At 35.1% G+C, this 23684-nt stretch overlaps 1 pseudogene; it reads right to left on the bottom strand.

Annotated features, from left to right (window-relative positions):
* Window positions 1–739: 739 nt before the first annotated feature.
* On the bottom strand, window positions 740–23466 carry LOC120141411 (annotated as a pseudogene).
* Window positions 23467–23684: the final 218 nt, after the last annotated feature.

Below are 23684 nucleotides of genomic sequence, written 5' to 3'. Positions count from 1 at the left end.
ACTTTCCCATGAAAACTAAAAATCGATCATAATCCTTTCCAATGCATCTTCTCAGGGATATCAAACACAATCAAAGTCACACAGCCTCTCTCATTTCAACCGCCTTGCCATCTACCATTTTCACTATTCGCCAAATACTGTGGTATGAATACCAATAGTTAATCGGCATAATGGTTTGCTGATTTTATGTCATCCTTGAACAGTTCCGCAATCTCAAGATTGTCACACTCGACTTGTATTTTCTTGATGCCTTTGCTCTATTTGTTATTTCTTCTACGATTGAAAAGACTGTACGAGGATTCAACTCACTTTCTTCGTAATTGAATGCTAAGCAGTTTGAATGACAACATCACAAATAATAAACAACGATCATTCGAGTCTATATCCTGCAATATTCCTCGCTCTTTCGATTCATATTAAAAATCGGCATCAACTCTTAGAGTACTACTGCTTTCGAGTCACCTACTCAATGTTCATGCATGCATCTACCTCAGCATCTATTCAACATCTTTAGCTTGTTGAGTTTTAATTCATTTGTAGTTGAAATTTCTAGAATTGGATCCCATTACAAGTTTGGTTATTATCATATTCCATTTTATTATTTAGAGAATATGGGTCCTTTCAAATTAAGGAAGTTATTAATTATTATCACATTACATTTTATTATTTATTTTATGCGTTCACTTTAAATATTTATTTATCCAAACATAACCCTTTATCCGACACTATGGACCCAATCCTAGTAACATGGCTCAGAAGAAAATTGTAGTTCAGTTCCCCAGGCCCTAGCATAAATATAAGATCTTGTAGAATATATGTATAGAACCAATCCTATGGTACTAAGTGCAGCAAGCAGCCAATAGAAGTAATCAATATGTGCCCTGTTCATGTTATCTGCAAACCAGCTATCTCCCTCATCCCCACCACTTGCTTTCTCAATAACAGATACCAGAAAGCTACTTACGAAGTTCCCAACACCAATGACGCTCAGGAAGATTGCAACACCTGTGCTTTTTAATTCTTTCGGCATCTGATCGTAAAAAAACTCTTGAAGTCCAGCAAAGGCAAACACATCAGATAATCCAAACAGCGAGTATTGCGGGACCAGACACCACACGCTCATAGGAACCGTCACCTCTGGCTTGTCTACCAACCCGTGTTCCCGAGCCGTTTTAAGCCTCTTCATTTCTACTAAAGCAGCAATCACCATTGCTATTGCAGATAGAGCAATCCCAGTTCCAATTCTTTGAAGCATTGTGATTCCCGCTGGTTTTCCCGTGATGGATCTTGCTAAAGGTACGAATATTTGATCGTATATAGGAATTAAGAGAAGAACTGAAATGCTTATGAAACACTGAAGAGTGGCAGCAGGGATCTCCAACCCTGTTGTGATTGATCTGTCCATTGTAGCACCTTGCTTGGTAAACAATGTCGAGGATTGTGCAAGAACAACTGCATGGATCAAGCTTGTTGCCCATATAGGCACAAGCTTTAGAACAACCTTTGCTTCTTCAACCTCTCTGATGCTAAACGCTTCTCCCTGCTCCATTGTATGGTGTTTTCGATTCCAAACAACCAAAACGAAGACACGACTGATCCCCGCTAATGGGCTTACTTCATCCCCTTTGACACTAAACCTGTAAGTCATTGTTCCGAGCAGAAAAACAAGCAGTCCAATAGCCATCACAATACCAGGTATTGCAAATCCAAGAACCCAACTGAGGTTTTCTTGTATGTAATTTAAAACCATAAGGGTCATTAAGATACCAGCAGACATACCAAAAAGCAACCAATTAAAGAATGATCTCTTGGCTTTGCACTCCTCAGGGTCTTGTGCATCGAATTGGTCTGCGCCAAAAGCTTGAAGGCAGGGCTTGTAGCCACCTTGTGCAATCGCAATCAGATACAGAGAGGAGAAGAACAGTATCACCTGAAACTGATGCACTGATGATGTGTTTAATGTTGCGTTATCTGCATTTTGAGCACCGAAGGTGGTGACAGATGGAAGAGTGGCTAAGAGAGTCAACAAGCCGAGCCCCTGTAAGTAATAAAATCATTCCATATCAAGTGCATCAGTGGTAAACGAGAAATTACGATGAAACATTGAAACATTCACTTGTAAAAGAGAAGAATGATTTACCAAAATGTAAACGAGGAAAGCAAGGATGATGGTACGGTATCGGCCAAGAAAAGTGTCAGCAACGAAAGCACCCAAGAGTGGGAGAAGCGACGACGCTCCCGCCCAGGTGTTAACTTGTGCTGCGGCGGCGGCAGTGGACAGACCCAGTGGCCCCGTCAAGTAAGTTATGAGGTTCGAAGCGATTCCATAATAAGCAAACCTCTCAGCAACTTCAACGATAATGATGAAAGAAGCTGATCTCCAACCGCCGGAGTTTGAGCGGCGGACAGGGAGGCCTTTGAAACCAACACAGGCGTTAACTGTGTCATCTAAAAGTGGAGTTTCAGCAGCGATCAGATTGGAGTTGGACGTTGCCATAAGCTCTGGAAGGAGTTTGGTGTTGAGACTGTATGAAAAATTTCTCACAAGACTTCAAATAATATATTACAATTTCACCAAACGTGCATGACATTGACACTAGTATCTGTTATCCTAATTTGTACTAATTATAAATTTGCTTATTACTTCCCAAATTAAATAAAATATAAATCCATGTATTAAATTAGTATTAAGATTTAACCATAAGTGAACAAATCAACTTATCTCGGTAGTTAAAATAATCGTTATTGTTCTTAGAAGTTATAGATTCGAGCACCACCGACTACAATAGAATGGCTGAGTATTCATTGTCAAATGATTGAAAAAATTTATAACAGATATTAATTTATATTCACCCTAACTTAATAGAAAAAAAGTGGATGACATTTACACCTGGATTTGTCATCTTTATTTATACTAACCGGTCATTAATTTAACTTTAGTTTTTTTGTCTATTTTTATTTTTTATTTTTACTATTAAATTAAATTAAATTAAATTAATTGACATAAAAATTAACGAAATTATTTAATTCGTTATTGTTTCATTTGTTTTTTTAATCAATTTTTACATTGTTAATAATTTAAATTATTTAAAAATAATAATAACAAATGAAGAATATCAGAATAAAAATTAAAATTAACTTGTGAGTAAACGTATGAAATCTTTAAATTATTATGACACTTTTTAAAATTTTCATTAATGAAGAATAATTAAGATTATCAAATAAAAATATAGTAGATCACATTCAAATAACCATCCAGCTCAGTTGGTAGAACACAAGGTTCTTAACCTTGAGGTCGTGGGATCGAGTCTCACGGAGGGCATTTCATAATTTGAAGGTCTCACACGGAAGCTGCTCTCAACATGGCATTGGGGTTAACCTACTATCTTACCTCCCCCTTATCCCATTATATATGGAAATAAGGGTCAGCTAATTTATTTACATTCACAATCTGACAAAATTGAATGATGGTCCCCTCCTTATATTTGTTCTTTATTCCATGATTGAAAAACCAGGATGATAATTGAAAAAAAATGAACGATGATGAACAACATCCCACAAATAAACAACAACCATTCAGGTATGTATCATGCAATATTCATGCATGCAATCTATCTTACATCAATAATTAAAACATATTTAGGATTTTGTAGAATATACATAGAGAACCAATCCTACGACACTAAGTGCAACAAGCAACCAATAGAAGTAATCTAGATGTGCCCGATCCAGATTATCTGCAAACAAGCCATCCAGTCATCCCCACCACTCACTCTCTCAATAACATATATGAGAAAGCTACTTATCAAGTTTCCAACTTCGATGGCGCTAATGTAGACTGCGATTCTGGTGCTTCTTAATTCGCTCGACATCTGATCGTAAAAGAATTCTTGAAGACCAACAATGGCAAACACATCAGATAATCCATAGAGCGAGTATTGAGGGACCAGCCACCACACACACATTGGAACCATCATATTTGGCTTGTCTACCAACCCATGTTCTTGGGTAGTTTTAAGCCTCTTCATCTCTATTATAGCAGCAGTCACCATTGCAACAGAAAATAGAGCAATTTCAATCCCAATTCTTTGAAGCATTGTAATTCCAGTTAGTTTTCCGTTGACGAATCTTGCCAAAGGAACAAAAAATGGGTCATATATAGGGATGAAGAGAAGAACTGCAACGCTTATGAAACACTGAAGTGAAGCAGATGGTATTTTTAACCGTTTTGTAATTGATCTGTCTATCGTAGCAGCTTGCTTAGTAAACAATGTCGACCCTTGTGCTAAACCAGCTGCATAAATCAAGCTTGCAACCCATATTGGAGCAAGCCTTAAAATAGCCTTTGCTTCTTCAACCTCTCTGATGCTACAGACATTTCCGGGCTCCTTTGTACCGTCTGGAGCAAGCAAGGCTTTGTTGAGAAATCTATCACCACATTAGAAAATCCATATTGCAATGTTAGAGACGTTCGTTATAGATAATGCAAAATGGAAATAATTTGCACAATTCAAACTGTGACCATGACTTTTGAAGATACTAATTTTTTTATCCATATTATTATTATTAATATTATTATTATTATTATTATTATTATTACTATTATCATTATTATTATTATTATTATTATTATTATTATTATTATTACTATTATTATTAAATATATTAAATACATATAAATATTATTAAAAATAAATAAATAATAAAAAATATATAATTACAGGCCCAGTTACAACTGGACCGGCCCAGTTACAAACCAACCAGAGCCGGTCCAAATCCAACCAGAAACCCTAAATATTTGGGTTTCCAGTTAGGGTTTCCTAACCCTAATTTGATCAGCCGCCTCAGCTCACAGCCGTTGGATCTGACAAGATCCAACGGTCCAGATGGTGCCAGAGGGAAACCCTAGGGTTTGATACCCTAGGGCCACGCGGCGCCGCCCCAATTTCCACGCGGCTGCCGACACTTTCTCAGCAGCAAGAAAACCAGAAAAAAAAAAGAAAAAGGAAGAAGAGACTTACCGAGGAAGCCTCGACCACCGGATCTCGTCAGAACCAACAAAAACCGAAGGTATATTTGTAGATCTGCTCCGATTGGGAGCTTCTTAAGGAAAAAGAACACCGGAAACGTCCTTAAGACGTCCCGATCTATTTAATGGTGTCAAAATACAATTTTCTGGCCACCGGATGCGGTGGCCGGCGGTGATAATCACGGTGGCATACGGTGGCCGACCGGTGACCGACTTCCCTCCGGTGAGGGAAGCTAGAGAGAGGCGAGAGAGTTTTTAAACTCTCTCGGTTTAGAGAGAGAGAAGGAAATGAGAAATGAAAACTGGCCCTTCGGGCCAGCTGATTTTGGGATTAAATAGCCCTTCCCGAACGACGCCGTTTTGGGAAGGGCTATTCGCGTAATTATAAAATAGTTAAATCTCATCCGTAGTCCTCCCAACTTGTAAATTTTATATTTTGGTCACTAAACTGAATTTATGATAATTTTAATTCAGTCTTTGAATTTTAATTTTATTCATTTTAGTCCTTTTTATTAAAATAATATATTTTGGATAAATTACATATTTAATCCATTAATTTTAATAAATAATATTTTAATCCCTAGTTTATATTTTTAATTTATTTGAATATAATATCCGAATTTTAGATGATTTTATTTTAGTCACTAAATAAATAAAATAAAAAAATAACCTATTTAATCCCTATAGTTTTGATTAATTATGAATTAGATTTTTAATTTTATTTTTACTGAAATTTAGTCATTTATTTTATATGTTTTAATTTATTTTATTGTTTTTAAATATATTGTTTTAATAGAATTTTTCTTTTATTATATTGTTAAATATTTTGATATATATTCATAAATATATATAATAAATAGTAACTTTTAAATATTTATTTTTAATATCGAAAAAAAAGGATAGTCTTAATACAACTGGATGTCCTATTCTGATATTTTAAAATTAAAAATTAAATTAATATTTATCAATATCAAAGAAAAGAGTTGTCTTAAGGCACCTAGAAGTTCTTTTCGGATATTTTTAAATATTTTTTTATAATTTTGAAATAATAAAATTATAAATTAAATATATTTTTGAATTTTTAAAATTTTAATAATAGAGACAATTTATAATTAAAAAGTACCAATTTTGGGCGTTGTAGGGGTGCTAATCCTTCCCTAAACGTAACCGACCACGAATCCCTTTTTATTATTAAAAAGAACGAATTTTTGGTTATAAACGCAGATCAGTTTAATTTTTTAACTGATGTTTTCTTAAAAACTCTTTTAAAAGATATTTTTTTTAGGTATTCGACCTACCTGACCCAAAAGGCCGATGGCGACTCCCAAATTATTTTCAAAACTATTTATTCACATAAATTTTCTCGCCAAGTTAAATTTTTCGTGCTCGGACGAAAACCGGTTACGACAGCTTGGCGACTCTGCTGGGGACATGGTCAAACTTTTAAAAATCAATTATAAATTCTCTATTAATTAAAAATTAAAATTTATATATTTAATTTTTAATTCTCTCTTTTCAAATTTTTTATTTATTATTTTCATAATATTTACATGTTTTATTTTATTTGTAAGTATTTTATTTCATTATTTATTTTGTCATAGGTTTGAACATTTCTCCTCACACACAACACTTGCATTACATAACATAAAGCTCTATAATTGAGTTGTCCCTTTTAAGTGGGAGTGAAAGCGACGTCTTCGTGAGAATTTATTCTCCGTGTCAGACCTAGCAAGTAACTTTCGGGGTTCATATGCTCTATGTCTTCGTGAGAATTTATTCTCCGTGTCAGGCATAGAGAAATGTATCCCCTCGAATTGAACTCAATCTACTTTAGTCTGTAATGGACTAGGATTGAGGGTTAGCAGCCTAAGGGGGCACTAACATGGACAATTCGAGTACCTTTACTCCTAGATCTGAAACCTTGCATATAAAAAACCTTAGAAACTCTTCCGATCCGAAGTCATGCTAAAATTTTGTCCAAAATAGGTGTACACATAGGAGAAATGAATTCTGTCTTTTCTGTTAATTTATTCATTGTTTAAATTACATGTTTATTTAAATTATTTAAATTCAGAAAAGCATGTTTAAATAAAGAATATTTATGTAAATGTTATTATTAAATTTCTTTATTATGTAAACTAATTTATTTTCTTTTTGTGTGTTCTTTATTTTTCTGTTTGCATTGCATCATACAGGATAAAAGACATTGATCCTTGTGTTAATTGTCTCATTGGAAAGCCTTTATCTATGGATAAAAAGTGTTCAAGTCAAGTAATTCTAAACTCAGAAGTAAGACAGTGGGCTGAGGATTTACAAAGACAAGAAGGAGACAGTTTGCAGGATGATTATGTATCTGACTTGGCCAGTTATGCTTCAGTTTCACTAAAAAGAAATGATATGCAAGATTTGCGAAGCATTTGGGAAAGTTGGGATTCAAACAAAAAATTGCAGTTTTATCAGACTTACGGAGACATCCCATATTTGCTCTATGTTGAAGTTGATGATGAATTACTCAGAGCCCTAGTTCAATTCTGGAATCCAGGGTACAATTGCTTCACTTTCAATAAGGAGGACTTGGTCCCTACTATTGAAGAATATACAACTTTGTTACATCTTGAAGGTGCTTTGGAGAATCGAATATATTCAAAGTCAATTAAAACTCAACCCTTTCGAGTTAAATTAGCAAAGATTACCGGGGTACGAGAAGAATGGGTAGTATCCCGTACAAAACAAAAAGGCGAAAGCGAAGGCATAGCTTGGACCAACATCAGAGAACTTATTCAAAGCCATCCAGATATTAAAGTACGATTCGATCTATTTGCTCTAGGTATATATGGTATGGTCATCTTCCCAAAAGTATTGGGATATGTTGAAGCTGCAGTGGTAGATTTGTTTGAGCAGCTACCGAAAAAGATTAATCCTGCTTCTGCAATTCTAGCAGAGACCTTCAGATCGTTAAATGCTTGCAGAAGGCTAGGAGGAGGACGATTCTCAGGGTGTACACAGTTGTTATATGTTTGGATCCGTAGTCATTTCTGGAGAACAGAAAAGGTTTCATACCGACGCTTTAATACGGATTATTCACCATTAAGGGAATTTCTGGAGCAGGAATGGCCTAAAGAAATTAAGAAAGATATGTGGATTAATGCCTTTCGAAATCTGCAAAGCAATGACGTTGTTTGGCGAGCCCCGTGGCAAATACAAAGAGAATTCTTTTACAGGTGTGGTGATTACAACTGGATAATGCTGCTCGGATTATGGGGAGGAATTGGATATGCACCACTTCTGGTTATAAGACAGTATGAAGGTCGTCAATTTGTACCTGTCACTGCTGGATTACAGTCATCTGAGTTCGCATTCCACAGCAAAAATTATAAAAGAAATATCATGGAAGCCGTTACAGCTTGGAAAACAACTTTTTGTATCCGAGCTAAAGCAGCAAAAGAAATGCTAACTCCTGATTATGAAGATTGGAGATCTGTCAGAAAAAACGAAAATATTCCTCTACCAGATCAAAACGAGGATATTTCTATGGAAGATCACATTAAGGTGGTTCCATCAGAGATTGAAATCTTGAAAGCCGAGTTTGAAGCAGAAAGAGATGGTTGGTCGAAAGAGTTAGAGCAAATGAGACAAGATAAAGCTATGTTGGGGGTTGACATTGACTTTCATTCATCACAATGTGCAATGTTGAGAAAAGATAAAGAAAAAGGTGAGGATGAGTACAGAGCCTTACAGAAAGATTATCAGGAGTTATATAAATCCCGAAAAGCGTCAGGACCCAGCCAATCGACGGTACAGATGACCAGAGAATTGAACATCGAGAAAAGACGAGTTGAAGATCTGAAAGGAAAGAATAGCCGTCTACTCAAAAGCCTGGAAAAAGGAAAGCAAAAAATGGAAGATTTTGAGGTCGACAGACGAGAGCGAATTATAAAACACAAGGTTGAGCATCGCGAGATCATGAATGAAATGCAAAGAGAAAGAGATCGAGCCAAAGAGTTAGAAGAGATGAAGAATAACATCTTTGATAAGTTTGAAGATGAGAAAAATAGCATGTTCAAGGGATTTGAATCTGAAATGAACCAGTTGATTGCTAAACTTGAAGTCAGAGGCCAAAAGATGGAAGAATCCAATATTGAAAAGGAAAAATGGGAATTAGAAAGAAAAAATTTCAACACCAGACTTGAGGTAGAACAAGAAGTGGCTAGCAATTGGATGCAAAGATGCAGAAACAAAGATGTTCAAATCCAGAAGCTTAATCAAAGAACGCAAGAAGCACGAACAAAACTGGAAGAAGATCTGGATCAGTCTAGAAACAAAAACTCAGAGTTTAATGCTTACATTTTGCAACTTGAGGAATCGTTGTTTCAAGAAAAGGTTCGTCTAGGGCCTAATGATCTCAAAAAAAGTAATGAAGAAAATGCTTCACTGCGAAGACGCATTAGAGATCTTGAAAAAATTCTGCACAATTGTCAAGTCAGGATCACTGAGTTAGAGCAGACTCTTGGAGAAATGAATGAACAGTGGCAAAAGTCAACTGAGTTTTATGTTGAAAGAAGTGAAGAAAGAAGCAATATGGTGTTCGAGGCCATGGTTCAAATGAGCGAAGTTGCCAGATATATGTTGGGGAACTAGCTGTTGAAGCCAAAATAATTGAGCATCAAGTTGATCCAGTTTCTAGAGGTGTCATGGTTAATGAAAGAAATTATAGAGCTTAATAGGAAAGCTATGCCCTATCTGTAGTTATGAACTATTATAAAGAAACTTTTGTATGCCGATGAAAGTTGTTCTATGACAGTTAACTTTTTGGGATCAATGTTTTTACATACATGCATTTTGCATACATTCATCATTCATTTCACAATTTTCGCTATGAATTATTATTTATTAAGTTAAAATTCATTAATTAAAATTTGAAAAAATAATATTAAAAGATTTTTCAATCGTAGTTACTCTGGCCAAAAGAGAAATACTACATCACTACGGTACTAGACAAGCTACTAAGAGAATTATGGAGGATAAAATACAGCGTATTGAAGAACAACATCATAAAGAACAAGAGGAAATGAGAATGAAGCTGGAAAAAATTGAAGCTAGTATTGCAAATTCACAAGACAGTATGATGAAGAAAATAGAGGACATGTTTAAAAGGCAGGCTATCAGTGGAAAAATGCATGAAAATCTTGTATCTTTTGACCAAGAACCCATATATCCTCTAGGTTTTCCACCAGAACCAATTTATCACTCTGGTACTCCACCTATACAAATCAATGCTCGTACATCTGCGTTACAAAAAGTCAAACCACATGAGGATCAACAAGTGGATCCTGCATCTTCAAGCAAAAATCCGCTTATATCCGATGTGAAAATAGGGGATCTTAATACTGAGCATTTGATCCCAGATTTGAATGAGCTGAATGAGAAACAAAAAGTAAATGAAGAACTGACCAGACAGATCAAGAGCTTAGAAGAACGAATGAAATCCGTGGAAATAACTGAATCGTTCTATGGATTTGATGCTAGTGAGTTGAGTTTGGTTCCAGACTTAATCCTTCCCATTAAGTTCAAGGCTCCCGAATTTGATAAATATGATGGTACTACATGCCCTTCATCCCACATTACTATGTTTTGTCGAAGAATGGCAGGATATGTGAAGGACGAGAAATTGTTAATTCACTGCTTTCAGGATAGTTTGACAGGACCGGCTTTAAAATGGTATACTCAATTGACCAAAGCCAACATTAGATCCTGGAAAGATTTGGCTAAAGCATTTTTAGAGCAGTATCGCCATGTAACAGACATGGTTCCTGACAGATGGACTCTCCAGAATTTGGAGAAAAAGAATAACGAAACATTCAGACAGTATGCCCAAAGATGGCGTGACACTGCAGCCCAAGTTCAACCACCTTTGTCAGAAAAAGAGGCCACAGTGATGTTTGTCCATACATTGAAGGCTCCTTATTTAAACCATCTAATGGGGAACGCAACCAGAAATTTTGCAGATTTGGTTATTTCTGGAGAACTCATTGAAAAGGTCTTAAAAAGTGGCAAGATTGAATCAAATGATGGGTCTAGTTCCAAAAGACCTACTTACCGGAAAAAGGATAATGAAGTCAACAATGCCAATTCTTACAGCAAGGATTCATCGAAAAGTGTTACAATAACCCAACCAAGGGTTAAGAAAGAGGAAACAAACACTAATCGAGCAGATTCTAGAGGATCTCGAAAAGAAAATGAAAGGTTGTCTTTTACACCATTACCAGTACCATATGCGGAGATCTATGATTCGCTGTTAAAAAGCAGATGTTATACGGCCTTATCCCTTGGTTCCCATGCAACCACCATTCCCTCCTTGGTATGATACAAAGGCACATTGTGTTTACCATGAAGGAATTACGGGTCATTCCATTGAAAACTGTTTAGCATTCAAAAGGGTGGTTCAAAATTTGATCAACACTGGGAAGTTTGGAATTCAATACACCATCTGCATCAAATCATCCATTGCCAAATCATGGAGATAAAAATGTGAATGCAATTCAGGAAGAGAACAGAAAGAAAGCAAAAACTGACATTTCTGAAATTAAATCTCCGTTTGTTTGGGTATTCCAACAACTCTCTTTAACCGGTATAATTCCACAACAATTCAGGCCAAAGCAGAATGAAGGCAAGAATTATTGTGAATATCATCAGGAGCAAGGGCATAAAATTCAACTATGTCCTGAGTTTAGGGATTTGATGCAAAAGTTAATGAACAACAGAGAAATAGAATTCTTTGAAGAAGAACCAGGGAAAAAAGAAGATGATGTTTGCTCATCAGAGGATTCTAAACCAAGTCAAAGAATAAATGATCCTGTGATCATTAATGTGAAATCATCTACGGCGATACATGCACCAATAAAGCCAAAAGTAGTTATTACCACTCCTCTACCGTTTCCATACAAAGATACCCGCAGGGTACCTTGGAATTATACTACCAATGTTTCAATGGTAGGAGGATCTGTTTCCCTAGAAAAAACAGAAGAGAAAACACAAAGTCTGAGTACAACATCGGCATCTGAAGCAGTGAGCGAGGTCGGTTTCTTTACAAGAAGTGGGAGATGTTACTCTCCCGAAACATCCAATGCTTCAGAACAAGTGAAAGCAAAAGGAAAAGCCATGGCAATACCTCAGAAGGTATTTGAGGATGAATCCCTTCCAGCATTTAATGAGCCTGTGACAGAAAAACAAGCTCAAGAATTTTTGAAATTTTTAAAACATAGTGAGTATAGTGTGGTTGAACAACTACACAAACAACAAGCGAGAATTTCTATTCTTGATCTCTTGATGAATTCAGAAGCACATAGAAATGCTTTGATGAAAATTCTCAATCAAACATTTATCCCTGAAGATATATCCCTCAATAAACTTGACAGAATTGTGGGACATATAGCCGCTGACAATTACATAACGTTCACGGATGATGAAATACCGGAAGGCGGAATGGGGTCAATAAAAGCTTTGAACATCACGACACATTGTCATGGTCATGTGTTGCCAGGAGTATTGATTGACAATGGATCTGCTCTCAACTTGATGCCTCTAGTCACACTTCAAAGAATGCCTCTAAATCAATCACACATGAAGAGTTATCAGAATGTGGTACGAGCATTTGATGGTACTCAAAAAGAAGTGCTTGGAAAAATGGAAATACTGTTGTTAATCGGCCCAGTCGTGTACAATATTGACTTTGTGGTGATGGACATCCACCCCACATATAATTATCTATTAGGAAGGCCATGGATTCATTCAGCTGGAGCCGTTCCTTCTTCATTACATCAGAAATTGAAATTTGTTGTTGATGGACAACTAATATGCGTCAGTGCTGAAGAAGAAATCATTGCATCTGTAACAAGCGATGTTCCATATATCGACACTAATGATGAGGCTCTTGAATGCTCTTTTCGAGCTCTTGAATTTGTAAATGCAACCTTTATTGCAGAAGGAAGCAAAATTCCATATCCCAGATTGTCTGATTGCACCAAGATGACGGTACAACAAACTTTAGGCATCGGAGCTAAAGCTGGGAGAGGTCTAGGAAAAAATCTTCAAGGGATTTCAGTTCCTATTAGTATAAAGATGAAAAAAGACCGTTTTGGGCTAGGGTTTAAGCCCAATCTTCAGCAAAAGAACAAAGAGATGAAAAGAAGATGTGAAGACAGAAAGGCAAAATTGAAAGGTGGAGAAATCCTTTGGAAACACATGTCTTTCCCACAGTTGAAGACAACATTCAGATCAGGGGGAACCATTAATGTAGAACAGCAGCTTGTTGAAGCCTTTAAAGAAGAAAAGTTGACGAAAAATCAAGACATAGTTGAAGAAGCTATGAATGGATTATTTATCAACATGATCATGAATGACAACAAGACTGGCAAGTACTTGGATAGGATTCGACCATGTCTTCCTGGAGAAACACTCACCAATTGGACCGTTGAAGATCTTCCTATAGTTTTTAATATTAATACAGAGTAATATTCAGAACTAATCTTTATGTTTAGCTCAAAAATATGGAAACTTTTTGTTATCTTGTAAAAGAAATTATGTTAAATATAAGGAACTTTCTTTAAAATTTTCAGATGGCAATCATTCTTTACATTTTCTTACATTTTTACATTTATTTATTTCATAAATTTACTATATTCTTTCGGAAATATGTCCGACTTAAATTTGCAGGTGTCACCGTGTTAATAGTATGTGTATTCCTAAATTTAATCCAGTGATAAATTTAGAGTATCTTATATGTATGGAAGAAATAAATGGTTGTGAGGATGAACTGGAATGTGATATTCCTACTGAACTATTAAGATTGGTAAAAAAAGAAGACAAACAAATTCTACCCCACAAAGAAGAGGTTGAGACTGTGAATTTGGGAACAGATGAAGAAATAAAAGAGGTGAAAATTGGTACCACTCTGACAATCCAGATAAAACAAGAATTGATAAATCTCCTTCAAGAGTTCAAAGATATCTTTGCCTGGTCTTATCAAGATATGCCTGGTTTAAACACAGATATAGTGATACACAAGCTTCCAATCAATCCAGAATATAAACCGGTTCAACAAAAGCTCAGAAGAATGAGGCCAGAAATGTTGTTGCAAATCAAAGAAGAAGTGATGAAACAAATCAATGCAGGTTTCCTACAGGCATCTAAATACCCAGAATGGGTAGCTAACATTGTTCCCGTACCAAAGAAAAATGGAAAAGTTCGAATGTGTGTGGATTACAGAGATCTCAACAAAGCTAGTCCGAAAGATAGCTTTCCATTACCCCACATAGACACATTGGTGGACAATACTGCAGGACACGCATGGTTTTCATTTATGGATGGCTTTTCAGGATATAATCAGATAAGAATGAATCCTGAAGACATGGAAAAGACGACATTTATAACAATGTGGGGCACATTCTGTTATAAAGTGATGCCATTTGGATTGAAAAATGCAGGGGCAACGTATCAAAGAGCCATGGTAACTTTGTTTCATGACATGATGCACAAAGAGATTGAAGTATATGTAGATGACATGATTGCTAAATCCAGAACGGAAGAAGAACATATTCAAAATTTGAGAAAGCTTTTCCAGAGATTGAGGAGATATCAATTAAAGCTCAACCCGCAAATGCACTTTTGATTAAATTATATATCTCGGTTCATTTCTCAATTAACTGACAAATGTGATCCAGTGTTCAAATTACTTCGAAAGAACAATCCTGAAGTCTGGAATGAAGAATGTCAAGAAACTTTGGATATATTAAGAAATACTTCCAATGCCCCAATTTTAGTATCACCAATGCCTGATAGACCATTAATTCTCTACTTGACGGTCTTCGAAAATTCAATGGGATGTGTACTAGGACAGCATGATGAATCTGGAAGAAAAGAAAAGCTATCTATTATCTGAGCAAGAATTTACCGATTGTGAAATTCGATATCCACCAATACAAAATTATGTTGTGCTTTGGTGTGGACTACTCGAAGACTCAGACATATGTTATACCATACTACTGGTTGATATCCAAGCTTGATCCTTTAAAGTTCTTAATGGAATCACCAGCTTTGAGAGGCAGAATGGCTAGATGGCAGATGTTATTATCTGAGTTTGATATTATATATGTCAACCAAAAAGCGATAAAAGGAAGTGTCATAGCTGATTTTCTGGCCAGTCGTGTATCAAATGAATATCAGCCTTTGAACTTCAATTTTCCCGATGAAGATTTGTTATGCATATCCATGAATGAAGAAGTCAGAACAAATGATGAATTTGCAACTTGGAAGCTTTATTTTGATGGAGCATCTAATGCTTTGGGACGAGGAATCGGGGCAGTGTTAATTTCTCCAGAAAATGTTTATTATCCCTTTACGAGTAGACTGGAGTTCTTTTGCACCAATAACGATATTTTCTTGATGGAGAGATTATGTATAGAAGAAGCAGTGATCAATGCTATTGGATTAATACCAGCGAAGCTCGAGGCATCATTGAAGAAGTACATAGTGGAATATGTGGAACACATGCAAATGGTCTTTCCATGGCCAGAAAAATAATGAGATATGGATACTATTGGGCTACCATGTACACAGATTGCATTGATTACGCAAGGAAATGTCATAAATGCCAGATATATGCAGACAAGATTCATGTACCCCCCATCTCCTTTACATGTAATGACAGCACCCTGGCCATTTCTATGTGGGGAATAGATGCATTGGGCAATCACACCAAAAGCATCGAATAGACATTGTTTCATCCTTGTGGCAATTGATTATTTTACCAAATGGGTTGAAGCTGCTTCATATACCAATATTAAGAGGTCCACAGTCTGCAAGTTCATAAAGAAAGAGATAGTTTGCCGATATGGCCTACCAGAAAGGATCATTACAGACAATGCTCTGAACCTGAACAACAAAATGATGACCGAACTTTGTGCACAGTTTAAGATCAAACATGCAAACTCAGTGGCATATCGTCCAAAGATGAATGGGGCAGTTGAAGCAGCAAATAAGAACATCAAGAGAATCATTACAAAGACCACTGAAACTTACAAAGATTGGCACGAGAAGTTACCTTTTGCTCTATACGCATACCGAACTACTGTTCGAACATCTACTGGGGCAACACCGTTTTCTTTAGTCTACGGGATGGAAGCAGTCTTACCAATTGAAGTTGAGATTCCATCGCTTCGAATATTGAGAGAAACAAAATTGGATGAATCTGAATGGATCCAAGCTAGATTTGATCAATTGAACCTTATTGAGGAGAAAAGATTGAAAGCTATTTGCCATGGACAGATGTATCAGAAACGGATGATGAAATCTCATGACAAAAAAGTACATCCAAGAGAATTCCAAGAGGGTGATCTAGTACTAAAAAAGATCTTGCCTATACATAAAGATTTCCGTGGGAAATGGATGCCTAATTGGGAAGGGCCATACGTTGTGAAAAAGGCTTTTTCCGGAGGAGCATTGATCTTGGCAGAAATGGATGGAAAAATTCTGAAAAATCCAATAAACTCAGATTCTGTCAAGAAATATTATGCTTGAAGAAAGAAAAAAAAAAGAGAAAAGAAAAGAAAAAAAAAAAAAAAAAAAAAAAAAAAAAAAAAAAAAAAAAAAGAAAAAAGGTGGGTCAAGGTGAAAACCCGCAAAGGGCATCTTGTAACCAAAGGGAGGATTTGAGTTGAAAACCTGAAAAGGCGGCTCAAATGCAGGTTGATATTAGGCATCCGGCAATTGAATTCTCTTAAGATTTTGACAGTTTGGGAGAAACTTCACATCTACAAGCATTTTGACAACGTTTGAGATCTTCCAGACAAAAGCTTACATCATTACTCTAAATTGTGTCAATGTGATTAATTTAGAAATACTTATGCTTATAATTTGTTGAGACATTTGAATTTTTATCATTCTTATGCTTGCCATAACTTTGAATACAATTCTATCTATTTCAAGTTCAATTTATTTGAGATTCAATTTATTTTTGGAAATTCAATTTATTCTTTTATTGAATTAACATAATTTTGAAATAATTTAAAGATTTCTGAATATCACTTTATGATTAATACTTTTAAATACATGGAATACAAAGTAAGCCAATCATCACCATCTTAAAGCCATGAACATTAAGATTGTTACACGGGATGCTACCGACAACAAGGCTGAATTTGACAAATCTACTCATCAATTTCTCCAACCGATCACCATTCAGTTCTTGCACATCTGTTTTCAAAAATATACCAAGACAATAGAAAGTGATCTTTGCAGCACTAATTCCAACAAAAGTAAACAAGACATTGATATCACTGGGAAATATGTTTCTATACAGATCCTTGTGTATGGTCTTTAAGGAAACCTAGAAGTATTTCCACCTCATCAGGTTCAAGTGGAGTAACTTTATTCCTTCCAACCCATACTAGATTCCATTTTCAGCACTCATCAAGAACATACTTCTGGACACTCGAAGGTGTCTCATTGTCAAGCTTCAAAAGCCTTACAGATCCTTTCTGTCAATTTGGCACTTCCTGTACAATTCAACCTTTTATATGTGCTCAATAGCATCTTCTGGAAGTGTTCTTTGAGTTATCTGATCTAGTGGAGTAACTTTATTCCTTCCAACCCATACTAGATTCCATTTTCAGCACTCATCAAGAACATACTTCTGGACACTCGAAGGTGTCTCATTGTCATAAGCTTCAAAAGCCTTACAGATCCTTTCTGTCAATTTGGCACTTCCTGTACAATTCAACCTTTTATATGTGCTCAATAGCATCTTCTGGAAGTGTTCTTTGAGTTATCTGATCTGGTTTGACAAAACCAATCATTGAATTTGGAAGATGAATGTGCTCCATAGCATCTTCTGGAAGTGTTCTTTGAGTTATCTGATCTGGTTTGACAAAACCAATCATTGAATTTGGAAGATGAATGTGCTCCATAGCATCTTCTGGAAGTGTTCTTTGAGTTATCTGATCTGGTTTGACAAAACCAATCATTGAATTTGGAAGATGAATGTGCCATAGCATCTTCTGGAAGTGTTCTTTGAGTTATCTGATCTGGTTTGACAAAACCAATCATTGAATTTGGAAGATGAATGTGCCAATAGCATCTTCTGGAAGTGTTCTTTGAGTTATCTGATCTGATTTGACAAAACCAATCATTGAATTTGGAAGATGAATGTGTTCATAGCATCTTCTGGAGGTGTTCTTTGAGTTATCTGATCTGATTCAGTAGGAACTACAGAACCAATCGTTGGAATTGAAAGATGAACTGCATGATTATCTTCATTAAGAAGCTTCTTTTCAAGCTTCCTCTGCTTCTTCCTTTTCAAAAAAAAAAAAAAAAACATAGCCCAAGTTTCGCCTTTGCTTGTAATTGGGATCATTGCATAATGATTTCCTATTTTTTACCAGAAGAAATGCATCAGCAGCCTTAGTCATTTGAGAAGCACATATAAAATTTGCCAATTCTGCAATTGATGAATCTGGACCACATTTCTTCAGGGCTATTGAAGTTTCAGCCCATGAGAATCTCATTTTTGTCAAGTATAACAGTTTATTCTCCTCAGAATTCAAGATTTCTCGGTATTAAAAGAACTATCGATATCTGTGAAATCATCTTGAAAGGTCACTTCATAATCAGATGAGTTGTTATCAGAATCAACATGTTGCCAGAATGCAAGCTTTCAAGAGTTTATACTATTGAGTTTTATTCTCAAGAGGTTTTGTGACATTATATCTACATCTACATTGTCAAGATGATAGATTCTTTGATTTGAAGAAGACAGATATATTGGGTTTTTACAATTGAAGAAATACTCAATTCACCCGTCTGAAATCAAACAACTTAATATTCATGCATCATATTTAGGCATTTGCAAAAATAGATGCATTTTCATTCATTTTTGTTGAATTTCTAACAGAAATTTCAAAAATTTTAGCAAAGATTCAAATTTATCATTTGAAAGATCAGCTTTTCCAGTTCGAGTTCATAATGAGGAGAACTCATCTGAAGAAGGAAGAAGAAGTTCATAATGAGAAGAATTGTTCAACCTTTTACCTGAATCCATCATTTGGTGGATCATCTTTTCCAGAGAAAGTTCATAATGAGAAGAACTCATCTGAAGAAGGAAGAAGAAGTTCATAATGAGAAGAATTTGTTCAACCTTTTACCTGAATCCATCATTTGGTGGATCATCTTTTCCAGAGAAAGTTCATATTGAGAAGAACTCATCTGAAGAAGGAAGAAGAAGTTCATAATGAGAAGAATTTGTTCAACCTTTTACCTGAATCCATCAATTGATGGATTATCTTTTCCGGAGAAGTTCATAATGAGAAGAACTCATCTGAAGAAGAAAGAAGAAGTTCATAATAAGAAGAACTTGTTCAACTTTTGGCATAATTCTATCACAGAAGGAGATAGATTAACATCAGCCTTTCTAGAGAAAGTTCATAATGAGAAGAACTCATCAAGAGCTTATTCAACCTTTTGAATGACTCTATCACAGAAAGGAGGTCATCATTATCCCCAGCAGAGTTCATAATAAGAAGAACTTATTGGAGAGAGAGAAGAATTTATTCAATATCTCCATTATGATCAAAGTAAAGTCAAATGGATAAAAAAATTTATTATCTTTTCATCTTTGCCCTATTCTTGTTAACACAAGAATGAGCAAAGAGGGGCAGCTGAAGATATTAATTTTTTTATCCATATTATTATTATTAATATTATTATTATTATTATTATTATTATTACTATTATCATTATTATTATTATATACTATTATTATTATTATTATTATTATTATTATTATTACTATATTATTAATATATTAAATACATATAAATATTATTAAAAATAAATAAATAATAAAAATATATAATTACAGGCCCAATTACAACTGGACCGGCCCAGTTACAAACCAACCAAAGCCGGTCCAAATCTAACCAGAAACCCTAAATATTTGGGTTTCCAGTTAGGGTTTCCTAACCCTAATTTGATCAGCCGCCTCAGCTCACAGCCGTTGGATCTGACAAGATCCAACGGTCTAGATGGTGCCAGAGGGAAACCCTAGGGTTTGATACCCTAGGGCCACGCGGCGCCGCCCCAATTTCCACGCGGCTGCCGACACTTTCTCGCCGCCTCGCCGCTGCCGCCCCGTCCAAACCGAAGACTCCAGAAGATAATATACCAACCGTCCACGCCATGACTACTCGGTGAGTCACCACTGGTAGTCCGGTGACTCACCGAGAGCCCTTCTTCGGACCGGTCCGACAGCTACAACGGTGGTGGCTATAAAAGCCACCACCCCATCTACAAGAAAAAGGACAGAGAGATAGAACGAGATAGAGAAACAGAAAAAAAAAAGAAGAGAAAGAGACATAGAAAAAAAACAGAGAAAATACAAACTATTACCAACGATCTCAGCAGCAAGAAAACCAGAAAAAAAAAAAAAGGAAGAAGAGACTTACCGAGGAAGCCTCGACCACCGGATCTCGTCAGAACCAACAAAAACCGAAGGTATATTTGTAGATCTGCTCCGATTGGGAGCTTCTTAAGGAAAAAGAACACCGGAAACGTCCTTAAGACGTCCCGATCTATTTAATGGTGTCAAAACATTTTCCGGCCACCGGATGCGGTGGCGGCGGTGATAATCACGGCGGCATACGGTGGCCGACCGTGACCGCTTCCCTCCGGTGAGGGAAGCTAGAGAGGCGAGAGAGTTTTTAAACTCTCTCGGTTTAGAGAGAGAGAAGGAAATGAGAAATGAAAACTGGCCCTTCGGGCCAGCTGATTTGGGATTAAATAGCCCTTCCCGAACGACGCCGTTTTGGGAAGGGCTATTCGCGTAATTATAAAATAGTTAAATCCCATCCGTAGTCCTCCCAACTTGTAAATTTTATATTTTGGTCACTAAACTGAATTTATGATAATTTTAATTCAGTCTTTGAATTTTAATTTTATTCATTTTAGTCCTTTTTATTAAAATAATATATTTTGGATAAATTACATAATTAATCCATTAATTTTAATAATAATATTTTAATCCCTAGTTTATATTTTTAATTTATTTGAATATAATATCCGAATTTTAGATGATTTTATTTTAGTCACTAAATAAATAAAATAAAAAAATAACCTATTTAATCCCTATAGTTTTGATTAATTATGAATTAGATTTTTAATTTTATTTTTACTGAAATTTAGTCATTTATTTTATATGTTTTAATTTATTTTATGTTTTTAAATATATTGTTTTAATAGAATTTTTCTTTTATTATATTGTTAAATATTTTGATATATATTTCATAAATATATATAATAAATAGTAACTTTTAAATATTTATTTTTAATATCGAAAAAAAGGATAGTCTTAATACAACTGGATGTCCTATTCTGATATTTTAAAATTAAAAATTAAATTAATATTTATCAATATCAAAGAAAAGAGCTGTCTTAAGGCACCTAGAAGTTCTTTTCGGATATTTTTAAATATTTTTTTATAATTTTGAAATAATAAAATTATAAATTAAATATATTTTTGAATTTTTAAAATTTTAATAATAGAGACAATTTATAATTAAAAAGTACCAATTTTGGGCGTTGTAGGGGTGCTAATCCTTCCCTAAACGTAACCGACCACGAATCCCTTTTTATTATTAAAAAGAACGAATTTTTGGTTATAAACGCAGATCAGTTTAATTTTTTAACTGATGTTTTCTTAAAAACTCTTTTAAAAGATATTTTTTTTAGGTATTCGACCTACCTGACCCAAAAGGCCGATGGCGACTCTCCCAAATTATTTTCAAAACTATTTATTCACATAAATTTTCTCGCCAAGTTAAATTTTTCGTTCTCGGACGAAAACCGGTTACGACAACTTTAGTTTATGTTTGAGGCTTACGGTAGTAGTCACATAAACCCCTTTAATATAATTCCTTACAATTTGACCCAATGTATGTATGTACGTACGTATGTTTGTCTATGTATGTAGGTACGTGTCACTTACTTGAGTTGCTTGGAACTTTCAGTTGGAAGAGCTTCCTTTGTAGCAATAGGTGAAGAATCAGTGTTTCGATTCCTAACAACCAAAGCGTGAACTCGACCAATCCTCACAAATGAGCTTACTTCATACCCTTTGAAACTAAACCTGTAAGTCGTTGTTCCAAGCCAAAAACAAGCAGTGCAACGGCCATCACAATACCAGGTATTGCAAATCCAAGAATTCAACTTAGGTTGTCTTGTATGTAATTTAAAACCAAAAGGGTGACTAAGATACTAGCAGCGGTACCAAAGAACCACCAATTAAAGAATAAACTCTTGGCTTGGCTCTCCTCTGGGTCTTGTGCATCAAATTGATCAGCACCGAAAGCTTGAACGAAGGGTTTGTGCCCACCCTGTGCAAATGCTATCAGATATAAAGAGAAAATGAACAATATCATTTGAAACTGAAGTGCTGATGAAAGGTCAGCATTTTGGGCACCAGAAGTTGTGACTGATGGAAGAGTAGCTGACAGAGTCAACAAGCCTAGTCAATGTATGTAAATAAACTCAATTTGTAAAAACCATTAAAATAATCCCTCGTAACCCTTTTAGCTTTATCATCATAGCAGTCTCAGATATTTTGGATTCCATGAGCAAAACTAAAAAATAGGCTATTATAATTTGAAAGTATATTATATTACTTTGAATAATTAATTTAAAAGTACGTTAATAAATTATAGAAAATAATTAAATTAGGGGTTTAAATTATAAAAGTAAAAAGTATGATTGAAAAACTTAGGGGCCTCAATTTTAAAGGTAAAAAATGGTATTAAAAAATTAGAGGTATCAATTTTAAAGATAAAAAGTGAATTAAAAAATTAAAGGTATCAATTATAAAGGTAAAAAGTGATATTGAAAAAAAAAATTAGAGTCATCAATTATAAATATAAAAAAGTGAAATCGAAAAAATTAACGGTATGAATTATAAAAATAAAAAGTGTTATTATAAAAGTTAGGTACCTCAATAATACATATAAAAATAAAATTGAAAAAATAAAAGGACTCAATTATAAAAATAAAAAATATAATATAAAAAATAAGGGGCCTACAGAAAATGAGAGCCTGAGCGGTTTGTCACGGACTTAATCTCTCAATAAGCCTCGTGCGGCCTTAGCTCATTTTCACCCCTCGCGATAGCTAAGTCAGCCTCACTCAAACTCGTGCTAGTGTGGAAAAATGTTGGCAAGGAAACAAAGAAGACAAGTAAAGATACTTTGTGGGGAAAGCTTGTTTATATGCTTGAATGCTTACAACTCTTGGATGATTTACAAATGAGGAACTTACACCTATTTATAGCATCACACCTCCTCAATGAACGGTGGAGATTGACTTGATCCTACGGTTGGGAGAGATCCTCTAGAATTCTCCATAATTTCCTACCTAACATGGATTACTCTAGATAATTTTGTCAACACACCTTTTCGTCCTACTAGGATTCAAACTCATAAAAATATGATAGAATTTTGCTAGGATTCAAACTCTTAAAAGTAGGATAGAGTTCTACTATGATTTAAACTCCTAAAGATAGGATCCACAAGCACTAGAAATAGTCATTGTAACTCACTATTGTAACACACGATTTACAGAC

The sequence above is a fragment of the Hibiscus syriacus genome, unplaced genomic scaffold (assembly GCF_006381635.1).
Source record: "Hibiscus syriacus cultivar Baekdansim isolate YM2019G1 unplaced genomic scaffold, ASM638163v2 tig00110809_pilon, whole genome shotgun sequence".
NCBI lineage: Eukaryota > Viridiplantae > Streptophyta > Magnoliopsida > Malvales > Malvaceae > Hibiscus > Hibiscus syriacus.
This window is presented reverse-complemented; position numbering and strand designations above follow the sequence as displayed.